Raw genomic sequence first — 17,627 nt, forward strand, 5'->3', positions numbered from 1 at the left:
AAAAATAATATCTAAACACGCTTGATGCATTTTGGAAACAAGTCCTGTGGACCAATTAGTTTAAAATAGAACTCTTTGGCCACAATGATCAAGGGTATGTGTACAGAAAAAAAGGGCACAGAATTTCAGAAAAAGAACATCTCGCTAAACATTAAGCATGGGGGTGGATCAATCATGCTTTGGGGTTGTGCTGCAGCCAATGGCACAGGGAACATTTCACAGGTAGAGGGAAGAATGCATTTGACAAAATTTTATCTCCAGCTTGCTTAACAGTTCACAATAACAGTACTTTTGACTAGGTGTGCCCCAACTTTTACATGCCACTGTAAGTACGTCTGCTGATGAAGACATGACAAAACGCACATAGGGGCGGCAGGCTGGGATCCTTTTACAAGTTTTACTTAGTGAGTATTGAACTGCTACATGCACTTTATTATGTCATATGCTCTGCACCTTTATCACCTTATCTTAAAGGGAATCTGTCACCTCATTTTGGCGTGGTATTTAAATGACCTGGGTCCGGTCCGATGGGCGGTGTTTCGGGTCCTTTCCTCCACCTCTCCTTGGCCGCTGTCCGCAATATTTCTGGGAATTTCTGTACTTTGCCTCCATGTTACGCGTGGGCGCATTGCAATCTGAACCCGCGCACGCGCAGTATGCTTTACCCAACTGCTGGCAAAGCCAAAAAGCATTTGTATGCATGCGCCGGTGAACTGTGTCTCGGAAGTATTTCTCTGTGTTCCGGGACATAGTTCACCGGCGCATGTGCACTAATGCTTTTCGGCTTTGCCCGCAGTTGGGCAAAGCATACTGCGCACGTTGCAGGTTCAGATTGCAATGCGCATGTGCGTAATATGTAGGTCGAATATGGAAATTCACAGAAATATTGCGGACAGTGGCCAAGGAGGTGTGGAGGAAAGGACCCGAAACACCGCCCATCGGACCGGACCCAAATCATTTACATAGACCGCCAAAATGAGGTGACAATTCCCTTTAATATAACTACATGCATATGGCAATGTGTTGGGCACCTGTCTCCTTCACATGAGAGTACTACCCTGCATTAGGGCTTATGGAGCAGTTTGTCAGGCGCAAATAGCACTTTATAGTCCTGTATACACTTCCAAAAGAATTATTTTTTCTAATAATTCTTTCACTGTATACATATAGACTTGGAATATCTATCCTCCTTTTGATATCAGTAAAAGTGCTGCATTTTGAACAACTTTATTGTGGATCCTTTATTTTCCTGCTTTGGCAGAGTTACTCTGTTTGAAATATTTGCAATGTATCTTGTGTAATAAAAATTACTTGAATGGTTTAAAATACACAGATTCCCCATTTCCGCTCTAATCAGCTTGCTCGGGCCTTTTTTGTTATGCCACTGTACGTGCAGGATAGAAGCTGTGCTAATATGTGAGCTAATGAAGATAGAAACACCCTGGATACACACAGAGCTCGCGTCCATCCTGTATTACTGGGCGAGACACTCTGCCAAGAGAAAAATCTAAAACTTAGATGAGTCTGCAAACTGCATAACAAAGGATATGAAAATGAATGAAGGACTGAAGATGGAGACTGAAGCTTAGTGCAACCAGAGCTATTCCTGATTCTGACGGTCTCTCTGCTGTTCCGTTCCCTTCTCTTAGTGTTAGAAATAGTATCAGGGAGGGGGTTGTAGACAATGTGGTGCCAGGGTAAATAATCTATAGTCTCAGGCAGGACAGAAAAAAACAGACCTTAGAAATACCACCATCGTTACTTACCGGTAGCCGGTTTTTCCAGAACCCATGACAGCACACCTGAGAGAGGGATCCGCCCCGCCAGGACAGGAACCTACTGAGACATAAGGGGCGGCACCTCTCCCCCGCTTCAGTTGGGTTACAGAGCATTGAGAGGAGTTCCCGGTTAGTTACATGTATAATCCAACACCACATCACTCAAAAGCACCCTACTAATTGTGCACACCCATACGGTGAAAAAGGGGGGGGATATACAGGTGCTGTTATGGGTTCCGGAAAAAACGGCTACCGGTAAGTAACCATGGTGGTTTTCCCTTCACCCATGACAGCACACCTGAGAGATTTTTGGAGACTTCGACACACCTTAGGGAGCGATCACCGCTTGCAGCACCCTTCTACCAAAAGTTAAGTCAGCAGAGGAGGATAGATTTAATCTATAGTGCTTAAAGAAGGTTGAAGGTGAGGCCCAGGTAGTGGCCTTACAAATTTGTTCAATCGATACCTCTGCCTTTTCAGCCCAGGAGGTCGCTACGACTCTGGTGGAATGAGCCTTGATGTCGGCAAGAATCGGGATACCACTAGCTGAGTAGGCTACACTAATGGCCTCCCTAATCCATCTAGCAATAGTCCCTTTCGAAACCCCATAGCCTTTCCTGGCACCCTGAAAAGCTAAGAATAGGGACTGGGACCTCCTCCACTGGCTAGTGACAGATATGTATTCTAATAGAGCTCTCTTAACATCCAAACTATGGAATTTTTTCTCCCCCAAATTTTTTGGATTCTCGCAGAAGGATGGGAGGACAATCTCCTGACCCCGATGGCAATCTGATGCTACCTTAGGCAGATAAGCGGGGTCTGTTCTTACCACCACCCTATCCTGAAAATTGTGTATAAGGTGGATTTACCGAGAGAGCCTGTAAGTCGCTTATTCTGTGGGTCGACATAAGGGCCACTAAAATGATCGTTTTTAGGTCAGAAACTTTAGGGGTAGCTGGTGTAACGGCTAATACGGTTCCCTTGAAAGGGCCTCTAGCACTAGGTTTAAATCCCAGGGGACTATTCTGGGTATTGGGATAGGCCTAGCTCTATGGCAGGATTTAATGAATCTGGCTACCCATCTATTTGATGCCAAGTTGCAGTTGTAGAGCGCCCCCAGTGCAGACACCTGAACTTTAAGTGTGTTCACCGCTAACCCCAGCTGCAACCCTGATTGTAAAAACTCCAAGATGGCACTAATCGGGGGTTCCTTTTCCAACGGCTTACCTAGGAACTGTAGGAACTTATTCCATGTTCTGCCGTAGATGTTAGTCATCACCGGTTTCCTACCCTTTAGCAGGGTGGCCACCAACCCGGGGGAGAACCCTCTATTCATTAAAAGCGACCTTTCAAATTCCACGCCGTCAGATGGAATCCTTTGACCTGAGCGTGGAATATTGGGCCTTGAGCTAGTAGGTCCGGGATTTCTGGCAGAACCCATGGATAGGAGAGGGACATTCTTTGTAGTAGGGAAAACCAGGGCCTTTTCGGCCAAAATGGGGCTATTAGAATCACCCTGGCTTGATCGTTTCTGATCTTCTTGACAACTGTTGGGATCAGAGCCACTGGGGGGAACGCATAAGCTAGCCTGAAGTTCCACTGAATGTGCAATGAGTCCACTGCCCATGGCTTTTCCCTCGGGTTTAGAGAGCAAAACCTTTATGCTTGCCTGTTGCGCTTGTTGGCAAAGAGATCTATTACTGGTTTCCCCCAAAGCTGCGTTATATTTTGAAAAATGGACCGATTTAGCGCCTATTCTCCTTGCCTCAGGGTATTGCGGCTCAGAAAATCTGCCTCTATCTTTTCTGCCCCTTTTATGTGTAAGGCTGTCAAGGAGTGTAGGTGTTGCTCTGCTCTGGATGTTGCTCGCCGTTTTCATTAGGGTGTGATCTTGTCCCTCCTTGGTGGTTGATGTACGCCACTGTTACCTTGTCCGACATGATGCGGATAATTGCGACCCTTGAGTAGCAGAATGAAGTGACTTAGGGCCTTGTTCACTGCCCACAGTTCTCTTAGGTTGGAAGATGCCCCCCATTTCTTGAGGTGTCCAGGAGCCCTGGCCAACGAGGCCCCTTAGGCGTGTCCCCACCCCGAGGAGCTTGCATCTGTTAAAATCACATCTGTCATCTGTCTGTCCCAAGGTATTCCTGAGGTCAGATTTGTACCGACCAGCCACCAGTTGAGAGTCTGTAGTTTTTAAGGAAAGCTCCAGCTTTCCTTCTAAACGCCCTCTTAGCAATCTTTGTGCTGTTAATATCTCCCCCTGGAGTTGTCAGGTGTGAAATTGAGCCCACCTGACCGCCGGAATACAGGACGTTAGGGTGCGTAGTAGGGACATCGCCTTTCTTAATGTCATACATTGTTGATTTCGGGCCGCCAAGGCCAGATTCTGTACCTTCTCTATTTTGGTCTCTGGGAGCAGACACGCCTGCCGTTCAGAATCTAGTATAAATCTCAGGAAGGTCTGTTTTTTAGGAGTTGTAGTTTTGATTTTTTGAAATTGATTATCCACCCTAATTCTTGCAAGGTGTCGTTCACCCGGCTCCACTGTGCCGTGCAGTGGTCCTCTGAGCTGCCCACTATAAGGAAATCGTCCAAGTATGGTATTATGACCGTATCGTGAATCCAGAGAAAGGCTGTCACCTCCGTTATGACCTTGGTGAAAACCCTCGGGGCTATGGATATGCCAAATGGAAGAGCTCTGAATTGGAAATGCCTCAGTACGCCTTGGATATAAAGCGCTACCCTCAAGTATTTTTGGTAATCTGTATGGATAGGGATGTGATAATATGCATCCTTTAAATCGACTACGGCCATAAAACAATCTTGATGTAGTAGCTTTACGGCCGTAGCCACTGACTCCATCTTGAAGGTCTGGTTTCTTATCCACCGATTGAGCCATCTGAGGTTTATAATCTTCCTGAATGATTGATCCGGTTTCTTTATCAGAAAAAGGGGTGAATAGAACCCCCTTCCTTTCTGTGTGTTTGGGACTTTGTAAAGTACCCGCTTGTCTATCAGGCTCAGGATCTCCGCTTCTAAGGCCAACTGTTCTGCGGTCACCTTCCTGATGGGTGTAATGACAACCACAGGTTTTGGCTGGCGAACAAAGGGGATTCTCAGGCCTTCTCTTAAGATGCCCAGGATCCAGGTATTGGAGGAGATCTTTTCCCAGGCCTGGAAAAAGAGTGCCAATCTCCCCCCCCACTGGAATACTGGCATCATTGTGGCGATTTCTTTGAGGTGGAGGTGCCTCCACCAAACATAAATCCCGACTTTTTTCCTTTTATCCTCCCATCTTCTCCTGTCGGCCGGAGGATGCCCTCTATTGAATCTTCCCCTCCGAAAGGGCTGTCTTCTCTGTTCCGTCGGGAACCTGGGGAAGCCTTTTTTCCTATCACTTGCCTTCTCCAGGATATCGTCCAAGTTCTTGCCGAATAAGAACCGACCATCGCAGGGGAGAGAGCACAATTTAGCTTTAGACTGTAGGTCACCCGGGCTGCCTTTAAGCCATAACGTGCGTCTGGCAGCATTTGATAGTCCCGCTGCCCTAGCTGTCAACCTCATAGAGTCCGCCAAGGTATCTGCCAAAAAAGCTGCTGCCCCATGCAAGAGATACATATCTGCTAATATCTTCTCTCTTGGGACCTTTGATGCTAGCTTCTCTTCTAACTGCTGCAGCCAGATCATGAGGGAGCGTGCCGTGCAGGTGCCTGCTATCGCCGGCTATAGTCCTCCTGCTGTCGCTTCCCACGTGTGCCTCAAATATGAGTCCGCCTTTTTGTCCAGCAGGTCTCTAAGAAACCCTGAGTCTTCCAAGGGCAGGTCCGACTTTTTAGAAGACCTGGATACTGCTGCGTCTATTTTTGGGACTTTGTCCCATATCTCCGCATCCTTGTGCTCAAAGGGGTATCGTCTCTTAGAGGTGGACGGAAGGGCCCCTGATTTTTCGGGTTTCCTCCACTCTCTCTCAATAAGCGCTTGGACCTTCTCGTTCACTGGAAAGGACCGTTTTTTCCTCTCTTGAAGCCTCCCAAACATGACATCCTCTAGGGTTTTAGCCGCCTTCTCTTCCTGTAGGCCCATTGTGGTCCTAATGGCCTTTAGGAGAGCATCCGTGTCCTCTACAGGGAAACATGGCTTACCCCCTGTGTCACTGTCTGAGGAGTCTATGGAGGATGCCTGTTCCGCATGAGACGAGGCGGATGAGGAATCTGAGGGAGAACTAGGGGGATTCTTCCTACTTTTCTTCCCTTTTTTCAATAGGGTCTTAATTGAACCCTCCATTTCTGACCTGAGGGCGGATATCAAATTGGCTGCGAAACTAGGCGCTTCCTCCGCCATGGTCCGCTGCATGCAAGAGGCGCAGAGATCTTTCTGCCAGTCTCTTGCTAGGGGAGTTTTACATATAGCACAGTCCCTATTATTCTTCTTGCTTCCTGCTTTTTTGGGCTTTTCCTACAGGGTAAAGCATACAACAGAGAATCCCTATTAACATAAATGCTAGCATTCACGAAGATCACTCACCACCCGTAATCAAGGGTACCGGACTCGGAGGCTGCGTCGGAGCACGTGACCTGTGCTCTCTGGACCTTGAGGATTCTCCCGATCTGCGGCTGGGGCGGCTGCTGCTTGAGCGGCTTCCATGTTTACCTGAGGGTTGTGAGGGAGGCAGAGACAGCGATCTCTCCTGCTCTGACTCCATTTTCCACCGTCTCCCCCGCCACTGGTCCTTGATTATATGCAGCCTCTGCCGGTGGCGTCTCGTCCCCTCCCGCGACCATGACACCGTCGCCCTGTGCTGACGTCAGCCGGCGCACCCACAATCCATAGCGCCGCTGACGTCAGTGGCTGGAAGAAGCCTGCGTCTCTCCCCTGCCACGGGGATCGAGATGCGGTGCGCACGAGGGGAGGGCGGCACGGTGGGGTGTTATGAATGAGTCACCGAGGAGGAAAAAACAAAAAGCAAGCTAAGCCCAGAAAACCGGAGAGGTTGGTAACTAGCGGATTGCAGACCCCTGATCCTATCCACAACAAGCAGTAGCCGTGGAGCGTGCCTACGGTGGTCCTAGATGCCTCGTCACAGCCGGAGAACTAAATAAGCCTTAAGAAAGAAAGGGAAAATCTAAACTGCCCCAGAGCAGACCCCAAAGCAATAGACAGCCCCCAACATATATTGTCGGTGAAACAAGATGAAAACACAGACACAGGTAGAAAGGTAGGCTGAGCAAACGATGGGGCCCTCGCTAACTAGAAAGGACAGGAAAGAAAAGCTGCTGTCTGCAATCACGCAAAAAACCCTGCCAAAAAGAATGTCCAACACGTCTGATAGAAAAAGGCCCTGAAGTCGCTAAGTCGCTAGACTTCAAATCACTATATCAGCACTCAGGTATATTCTGAAGACAGAGCAAAAGAGATCAACTGATCAGAGACAAAATGGGGATTCAGCCCAGTCCCAGCCAGGGCTGGCTGAACACAAAAACTAAGTAAACCAGACAAAAACTCATATGAACAATAGCAGAGAAAACTTAGCTTTAGGAAGGCAGGAACCAAACTGGAAACCAGGAGCCACAGTCAGGAAAAATCACCAGCAAGAAACTAGGGAGTCGGCTGCCTTAAATCCAATCAGAAACTCCTGATGTCCAATCGCAGTCCTCTTCCTCAGGTGGCCGGTCTCTGCCATTTAGATCAGCTTCATTACCTCCCTTCACCAACAGAGGGAGTCCAGATAGAGAACTCACTACTCCTCTGTCAGCACAGCCAGCTCCATAACCCTCACCAGAAGCCAGAGGCAAACACGAAATTGAGCTCACAACAGTGGGGGCTCCCCGGAGCCACCGGGGTCCCACCTGCGCCCACACGAACCCGGAGCCCAGAGGAACACTGGGGACTTGCCTCCAGGACCCGACGGCCGGTGCTACATGTAAGTTACCTGTTCTTCCCGCGCCGGGATGGGCCTCTTTTTTTTTCCTTTTTCTCTTCGCCCATGACAGGCACCGCCACAGTGGGATTCCTTCCAGGACAGGAACCCAACTGAAGCAGGGGAGAGGTGCAGCACCTTATGTCTCAGTAGGTTCCTGTCCTGGCGGGGCGGATCCCTCTCTCAGGTGTGCTGTCATGGATGAAGGGAAAAAAGGAAGATACATGAAAAGGAAACAAGCGCAGGATAGAAGCTGTGCTGATATATGAGCTAATGACGAAAGCAACACCCCGAATACACACAGACCTCTCATCCAGCCTATATTATTGACAGAGACACTCACCCAAGTGAAAAATCTGGATGTGAAAATGAATGAAGGACAGATGATGGAGACTGAAGCTTAGTGCAGTTTACGTAACTAAAAGTACCTACTAACTTACAGAAAAATAATTTCCTATGTCAAAACCTTTAAGAATGGACAGTTGTGCAACAAAATGCATCATATTTCCTAAGCAGAAAAAGTATTTACTACCATTTTCTAATTAGTCATCTCTCCTAACCATCACCTTTTTGGGTCTTTTTTTCTATAACATCTTATCCCCTTTTGGGGGGCACCAGATTTTGGTCCTGGGACATCCAGTTAGCAAAAGATGCATATGTGAGTTTAGGACTGTGGAATTGTCCAGTCCCACAAAATATTTTAAAACCAGGTCTTACCAATAACTTCACCAGTCCCCCTGTTAGTCCCGTGCCTGCGCTCCCTGGACCCCCATCAGTGTCTGTATTGCTGACTTCAGCAATGATGCGTTGACATGACTTGACCTTAGAAGCCAATCACTGAGCACAGTAGTGACCTTGATGGTGCTGATACACCACCGATACAGTCAATGATTGACTGCAATGACCACATGTTGTTTCGGCACAACATTGATGCAACCTGGCAGGAGAACTTGGAAGTTTTGGCACAGGAGAGGCAGGGAGCTGGTGAGACAACTGTTATCTCGTTAACAACTGTATTATGCTATTGGGGTTAGGCAACTCTTAAGTTTCAATTCATCCATGGCATCTGGTGGAGTTGAGGTCCAAAACTCTGGAGATCAGCCGAGTTCTTCCTCAACAAATCAAATATCAGGGACCTCACTTTGTTGACCGGGCCAGCCTGTTGCTAAAACGAGAAAAAAAAGTTTCTCCAAAGTTTCGTTACAAAGTTAGATTGTTAGGTGTACTCATTTTTGGGGGATGTCACTTGGCTGTAACTATCAAGAGCAGCTCAAGACCCTAATATTATAAAAAGCCATTGAGCGCTTTATCCTCCTGCAGGATCTTCACTCTTAAAAGGATTGAAAAGAATTGCCAACACATGGCTGCTTTCCTCCCAAAACAGCGCCACTCCTGTCTACAGGTTATATGTGGTATTGCAGCAAAAAACCTATTCACATGGTGCAATGGCCAAGTCTGTTGATAGTTCACAAGCCTAATCTAAGCTTAATCTGTATGCAAAGGCATAAGTATGCAGCCTGTACTCCATCACTGGCAGCATAATACCTTGCACTTCAATGGAACCTGTATGTAGCTCACTTGTACAAATATTTGGACAGCATTGGGGTATATTATTAGAGAACTGACCCAAGAGAGTGAAACCTCCCCCCCCCCCCCCCCCCCGGGTAAAAAGATGTCAATCAGATCAGACGATAATGGTGTGATAATTATTGGGATGCAGATTTATCTATATGGTGTGATAAAGGCCCTGGGCGGCCAAAACGTTGTGATAATTCTGCACTAATCTAGCAACTAAAAGGAGGACGTCTGGTTCCTGGTTTTCTCGGTGTGATAATTATTGCTATGTAATAAAAAAATATTATATATGAATATATATAATATACATTATTTCTCATTATTAAAACAACAGATTCTAATAATGACATTAGTATATGAATACCGTATATTTATTTCATATTATAACAGCTTCTAATAATTAGTTTATTATTATATGAATATATTTCCTAGTTCCTAACAGCTTCTAATAATGCATTTGTATTATATATTAATATTTTCCATTATTATAATAACCACTTCTAATAATGTAATTATTATTATTCTTCTATATGAATATATTTATTTTCCATTATTATAATAACCACTTCTAATAATGCATTTATTATTATTCTATATGAATATATTTATTTTCCATTATAATAATCACTCCTAATCATGTATTTCTCATGTTGTATATATGTTTAAATTTATTTATAAAATATACATTATATACAATTAGAAATATTTTCATTTCTAATTTATTTTTACTTTAAGATTTTTTTATTGTAATATTGCAGTAATTTTTATATCCATTTATTTTTTATTAGTTCTACTATGCAGATCACGCTGGGACTGGCCACATTAACATAGGTAAAATTTAGACACTCTGGAGCTTTGGATTTTTGATTTACAAAGACAATTGTATAAAATGAAGACGTGTGTCTGGGAATCACAGGGGTGGAAGACGTCTTACATGGCATCGAGCCTGATGGAGCCGGAGCATTTAATATTCTATAGTAGATTCTTTTCACCTTTTCAATCTAATAAAAACAAATCCGCTTTTCTTCATTACGGCCGCACATCTGAGACTCGCTCACATTGAACCCAATCCCCCAGTGATTCATTAGAACAGGAAAACGTCTTTATTACTAGAGGAAGACAAAGGCCCCTGCATGGAGCATATGGAAAGTAGCAAGTGCTGAATGAGGATTAAGGCGGTCGTGTGTCCGGCGCAGGGAGCCCTTTCTAGTCCTTTAAAATGGTGTCAGACAAAGGCCCAACCTCTTCACGGTCACTGCGACTTAAAAGGAAACCCACTGAAAAAAGCGTGTTCATTGATCACCCTCAGATAGGACAATAAAGATCCGAGATGCATTAAATTCAATATCACATCTCATTGCTGATCCATTCACTTCATCAGACGATGCAAAAATTAAGAATATGTATTTTTTTTCTATTTTTCTCCTTATTTTTCCTTTTTTTTTTCCAGACAAACATTACATTGATTTATGCATTATACAGTTTTGTAGTGTTTTATTAGTACAAGTATTATATTAATATAGGCTTATTTCTAGAAATTTAGAATGTTTTTCTATAGGACAGAATGTATAAAAGGTTTAAAAAAAAAAATACTGGAGTTAGGGGGGCAGAGTGATTGAATTGGGGCATTTTATGCATCACACGCCAAAATAAGGTGTCAGATACTAGTTAATTATGATGCATAACACATAGGGAAATATTTAAAGAACAAAGAATGGGAATTTTCAACCTTAGGTCCCAGGATGGAATACAGATCTCAAAGATTAACTATCTTATTTTTACCCTTAAAAATGTTTGCTTCTGTACTCATCATTGCCCCCTTGCTGTAATGTATGAGCTGCAAGGAACGGAGGAATGACAACGGTTCTAAGCTCATTAGTTATTTACAAACATAGATATCACTTTAAAAAAAAAAATTGAGTGGTCTATTTTAGCAAGCAAATGTTAATATAACTACTATAATACTGCCCCTATGTACAAGAATATAACTACTATAATACTGCCCCCCTATGTACAAGAATATAACTACTATAATACTGCCCCCCTATGTACAAGAATATAACTACTATAATACTGCTCCTATGTACAAGAATATAACTACTATAATACTGCCCCCTATGTACAAGAATATAACTACTATAATACTGCCCCTATGTACAAGAATATAACTACTATAATACAGCTCCTATGTACAAGAATATAACTACTATAATACTGCCCCCCTATGTACAAGAATATAACTACTATAATACTGCCCCCCTATGTACAAGAATATAACTACTATAATACTGCCCCCCTATGTACAAGAATATAACTACTATAATACTGCCCCTATGTACAAGAATATAGCTACTATAATACTGCTCCTATGTACAAGAATATAACTACTATAATACTGCCCCCCTATGTACAAGAATATAACTACTATAATACTGCCCCCCTATGTACAAGAATATAACTACTATAATACTGCCCCCCTATGTACAAGAATATAACTACTATAATACTGCCCCTATGTACAAGAATATAACTACTATAATACTGCTCCTATGTACAAGAATATAACTTCTATAATACTGCCCCCTATGTACAAGAATAACTACTATAATACTGCCCCCTATGTACAAGAATATAACTACTATAATACTGCCCCTATGTACAAGAATATAGCTACTATAATACTGCCCCTATGTACAAGAATATAACTTCTATAATACTGCCTCCTATGTACAAGAATATAACTACTATAATACTGCTCCTATGTACAAGAATATATCTACTATAATACTGCCCCTATGTACAAGAATAACTACTATAATACTGCCCCCTATGTACAAGAATATAACTACTATAATACTGCCCCTATGTACAAGAATATAGCTACTATAATACTGCCCCCTATGTACAAGAATATAACTACTATAATACTGCCCCTATGTACAAGAATATAACTACTATAATACTGCCACTATGTACAAGAATATAACTACTATAATACTGCCCCCTATGTACAAGAATATACTGCTCCTATATACAAGAATACCACCATGTTTACTTACCGGTAGCCGGTTTTTCCGGAACCCATGACAGCACACCTGAGAGAGGGATCCGCCCCGCCAGGACAGGAACCTACTGAAATATAAGGGGCAGCACCTCTCCCCCGCTTCAGTTGGTTACAGAGCATTGAGAGGACTTCCCGGTTAGTTACATGTTTATCCGACACCACATCACACAAATACACCCTACTAGCGTGCACACCCATACGGTGAAAAAGGGGGGGGGGATATAATATACCGGTGCTGTCATGGGTTCTGGAAGAAACGGCTACCGGTAAGTAACCATGGTGGTTTTCCCTTCACCCATGACAGCAAGGGTATTTACCGCTAGGCCTAGCTGTAGTCCTGCCTGTAAGAATTCCAAGATGGCCTTAATCGGGGTTTTTTGGTCTAACGGCTTCCCCAGGAACTGCAGAAACTTATTCCATGTTCTACCGTATATGTTAGTTGTTACTGGCTTTCTATTTTTCATCAGCGTAGCCACCAACCCAGGAGAGAACCCTCTATTTCTTAAAAGTGACCTTTCAAATTCCACGCCGTCAGATGGAACCCCTTGACTTGCGTGTGGAATACTGGACCCTCAGCTAGCAGGTCGAAATCTCTGGTAGTACCCATGGATCTGAGAGGGACATAATTTGCAGTAGCGAGAACCAGGGCCTTTTCGGCCAGAACGGGGCTATTAACATCACTCTGGCCTGATCTTCTCTTATTTTCTTCACCACTGCTGGGATTAGAGCTACTGGAGGAAAGGCGTAACCCAGTTTGAAATTCCAGGGAATTTGCAAAGCGTCCACCGCCCATGGTTTTTCTTTTGGGTTCAGTGAACAGAATCTCTCTACCTGTCTGTTGCTTTTGTTGGCAAAGAGGTCTACTACCGGCTCTCCCCAGAGTTGTACTATCTTCTGGAACACTAAGGGATTTAGGGTCCATTCTCCTTGCCTCAATGTGTTGCAGCTTAGGAAGTTGGCTTGTACGTTTTCTACACCTCTTATGTGTAGTGCCTTTAGGGAGAGTAGATGTCGTTCTGCTCTGTGAAAAATTTTGTTGGCCTCATTCATTAAGGAGTGTGACCTTGTCCCTCCCTGGTGGTTGATATACGCCACTGTCACTTTGTTGTCCGACATGATCCGGACATTGCGGCCTTCTAGGCTGGGAATAAAGATTTTTAAGGCTTTGTTTACTGCCCGTAGTTCTCTTAGGTTGGAGGATGCCTTTTGCTCTTGGGGTCCCCAGGGTCCCTGGGCTATCTGTCCCCTTAGGTGCGCCCCCCACACCGAGGAACTTGCGTCCGTCAGGATCACATCGGACACCGGTCTGTGCCATAATGTTCGTGCTACCAGGTTGGCCCTGTCTAACCACCATCTGAGAGAGTTTTTGACCTTTAAGGAAAGCTCCAGCCTTCCTTCCAAACGCCCTCTTAGCGATTTCTGTGCTGATAGAATTTCTGCCTGCAGTTGATGGGTATGAAACTGTGCCCATCTGACTGCTGGAATACAAGCTGTCAGGGTGCCTAGTAAGGACATCACGCCCCTCAGGGTCATGAGAGGCTGGTCTATGGCTGCCAAGGTCATATTCCTCACCTTTTCCACCTTGGCCTCTGGCAACAGACAAGTTTTTTGTTCCGAATCCAGGATGAACCCTAGAAATATCTGCCTCTTTAGGGGTTGTAGTCTTGGCTTCTTGATATTCACCATCCAGCCAAGTCTCTGTAGGGTATTTGTTACCCTTTCCACCTGCTCTGTGCAGTGATGTTCCGAGTTTCCTACTATTAGAAAATCGTCCAAGTAGGGTATTATAATTGTGTTGTGGATTCGGAGGAAGGCTGTCATCTCCACTACGACTTTCGTAAACACCCTCGGGGCTATGGATATGCCGAATGGAAGGGCTCTGAATTGAAAATGCCTGAGGTTGCCCTGGATGTAGAGAGCTACCCTTAAGTATTTTTGGTACTCTGGATGGATCGGGATGTGGTAATAGGCATCCTTTAGATCGACTACGGCCATAAAACAATTGTGGTGTAATAGTTTTATGGCCGAACTTACCGACTCCATTTTGAAGGTCTGATTTTCTATCCATTGATTGAGGCCTCTGAGGTTTATAATCGTCCTGAATGATTGGTCCGGTTTTTTTTTTTTATTAGGAAGAGGGGTGAGTAGAACCCCCTTCTCTCCTGTCCGCTTGGGACTTCGGTCAGAACGCGTTTGTCTAGCAGACTTAAGATTTCTGACTCCAGGGCCAACTGCTCTTCTATCCCCATCCTGACGGGGGTCACCACAAATGATACTCTCGGCCGTTGAAAAAAAAGGGATTTTGAGGCCTTTTTTTTTTTTATAATGTTTAAGATCCATGCATTGGAAGAGATACTTTCCCAGGCTTGATAAAAGAGCATCAGTCTCCCCCCTACCGGGATCCCGGCATCATTGTGGGGATTTTTTTGCGGATGAAGTGGCTCCGCCAAACAAAAATCCAGACACCTTCCTTTTGTCCTCCCATCTTTTCCGATCCCCCGGAGGACGGCCCCTGGTGAGTTTTCCTCTCCGAAAGGACGGCCTTCTTTGATCTCCTGGAAATCTGGGGAAGCCCTTCTTTCTATCACTTGCTTTTTCCAGGATGTCGTCCAAATTTTTTCCAAATAGAAATTGTCCATCACATGGAAGAGAGCACAACTTAGCTTTTGATTGTAGGTCTCCTGGACAGCCTTAAAGCCATAATGCACGCCTTGCGGCGTTTAATAATCCTGCTGCCCTCGCTGTCAGTCTCATGGAATCAGCAGAGGCGTCAGCCAAAAAAGCTGCTGCTCCATGTAGAAGATACATATCCGCCAGAATTTTTTCCCTCAAAACTTTGGATGTGAGTTTTTCTTCCAGCTGCTGTAGCCAAATCATTAAGGATCGTGCTGTGCAGGTGCCGGCTATTGCCGGTTTCAATCCTCCTGCCGCTGCTTCCCATGTATGTCTTAGGTAGGAGTCTGCTTTCTTATCTAGCGGGTCTCTCAGTACCCCTGAGTCTTCCAGAGGCAGGGCCAATTTTTGGATGATCTAGACACTGCTGAGTCAATCTTTGGGACTTCGTCCCATATTTCCGTGTCCTTTGGCTCAAAGGGGTATCTCCTTTTTGAGGAGAAAGGAAGGCTTCCCGATCTTTCAGGTTTCTTCCATTCTCTTTCAAAGAGTGCCTGGATTTTCTCATTGACTGGAAAGGTGCGCTTTTTCCTTTCCTGTAACCCCCCCGAACATGACGTCTTCTAGGGACTTAGTTGTTTTCTCCTCCTCTAGGCCCATAGTCGTCCTAATGGCTTTAAGGAGAGCATCCGTATCCTCTACCGGAAAACACGGCTTGCTCCCCGTATCACTATCCGAGGAGGAGTCTGATGAAGAACTAGGGAGTCTCTCCTACTCTTTTTCTTTAATAACACTTTAAGTGAGCCTTCCACCTCAGACCTGATGACTGATCTGAGATTAGTTGCCAAGCTCGGCACCTCCTCCGCCATAGTTCGCTGGATACAGCTGGTGCAAAGGTCCTTTTGCCAATCTCTCGCTAGGGGGCTCTGACATATGGCACACTCCCTATTATTTCTTTTCCTCCCTGCTTTTTTGGCTTTTCCCTAAGGAAAAATAACACACAAGAAGGACTCTATTAACATTAGTCTAGCATTCACGGAGATCACTCACCACCCATAAAGTCGGGTACCGGACTCGGAGGCGGTGTTGGAGCATGTGGCCTGTGCTCTCTCGACCTCAAGGAATCCCTCAATCTGTGGCTCGGGCGACAGCTGCTTTTGCCGCTTGAAAGGCTGCCATGCTTCCGAGCGGAGGTTTGCGATGGGGGCAGAGACGGTAGAGACGTTGAACGTTCCTGCTGTGACCCCATTGTATTACCTGGCCGCCCTGCCGCCCGTCCGGTGAGCGATTCGTCTTCCCCCTCCCCCCTGCGACTGCCGCCATTCTTCTTAATGCGGCCAGTGTCGCACCAGGCGCCATGTTGCCGTCGAGTCTGTGACCTCAGCCGGCGCGCTCCCAGGGTGCCCCGCGCCGCTGACGTCAGACGCCGGAAACCGCTCCCGGCTCTCCCTGTCATGTCTGAGGGAGAAGGGTCGGGCGCGCGCAAGGGGAGGGAGGCACGGAGGAGCGCCCCGCTACAGAGGCCACCTAGCCGCACCCGCACGAACCCGGGGCCTGCAGGAGGATCCCCGGGGACTGCGCTTCCAGGCCACCGACGGCCGGCGCTGCAGGTAAGCGGACCTGCTCTTCCCGCGCCGGGACGGCCCTGGGTCCTATTTCATCCATGACAGGCACCACCGCTGTCAGACTGGGATTCCGTTCCAGGACAGGAACCCAACTGAAGCGGGGGAGAGGTGCTGCCCATTATATTTCAGTAGGTTCCTGTCCTGGCGGGGTGGATCCCTCTCTCAGGCGTGCTGTCATGGGTGAAGGGAAAATAACTACTATAATACTGCTCCTATGTACAAGAATATAACTAATACTGCCCCCTATGTACAGGAATATAACTACTATAATACTGCCCCTATGTACAAGAATATAACTACCGTACTATAATACTGCCCCCTATGTACAAGAATATAACTACTATAATACTGCCCCCTATGTACAAGAATATAACTACTATAATACTGCCCCCTATGTACAAGAATATAACTATAATACTGCCCCATATGTACAAGAATATAACTTCTATAATACTGCCTCTATGTACAGGAATATAACTACTATAATACCGCTCCTATGTACAAGAATATAACTACTATAATGCTGCTCCTATGTACAAGAATATAACTACTATAATGCTGCCCCCTATGTACAAGAATATAACTACTATAATATCGCCCCAATGTACAAGAATATAACTACTATAATACTGCCCCTATGTACAAGAATATAACAACTATAATACTGCTCCTATGTACAAGAATATAACTACTATAATACTGTCCTTATGTACAAGAATATAACAACTATAATACTGCTCCTATGTACAAGAATATAACTACTATAATACTGCTCCTATGTACAAGAATATAACTACTATAATACTGTCCCTATGTACAAGAATATAACAACTATATTACTGTCCCTATGTACAAGAATATAACTACTATAATACTGCCCCCTATGTACAAGAATATAACTACTATAATACTGCTCCTATGTACAAGAATATAACTACTATAATACTGCTCCTATGTACAAGAATATAACTACTATAATACTGCCCCTATGTACAAGAATATAACTACTATAATACTGCTCCTATGTACAAGAATATAACAACTATATTACT

At 45.0% G+C, this 17,627-nt stretch overlaps 1 protein-coding gene across 2 annotated transcripts in view; it reads right to left on the reverse strand.

The window, feature by feature from the left end:
* SLC17A6 (solute carrier family 17 member 6) overlaps positions 1–17,627 on the reverse strand; it is a 60,874-nt gene that overhangs the window by 36,856 nt on the left and 6,391 nt on the right. The window lies entirely within an intron of this gene.

This window comes from Dendrobates tinctorius, unplaced genomic scaffold, assembly GCF_039654945.1.
Source record: "Dendrobates tinctorius isolate UK_male_01 unplaced genomic scaffold, ASM3965494v1 ptg000059l, whole genome shotgun sequence".
NCBI classification, from domain to species: Eukaryota; Metazoa; Chordata; class Amphibia; order Anura; family Dendrobatidae; genus Dendrobates; species Dendrobates tinctorius.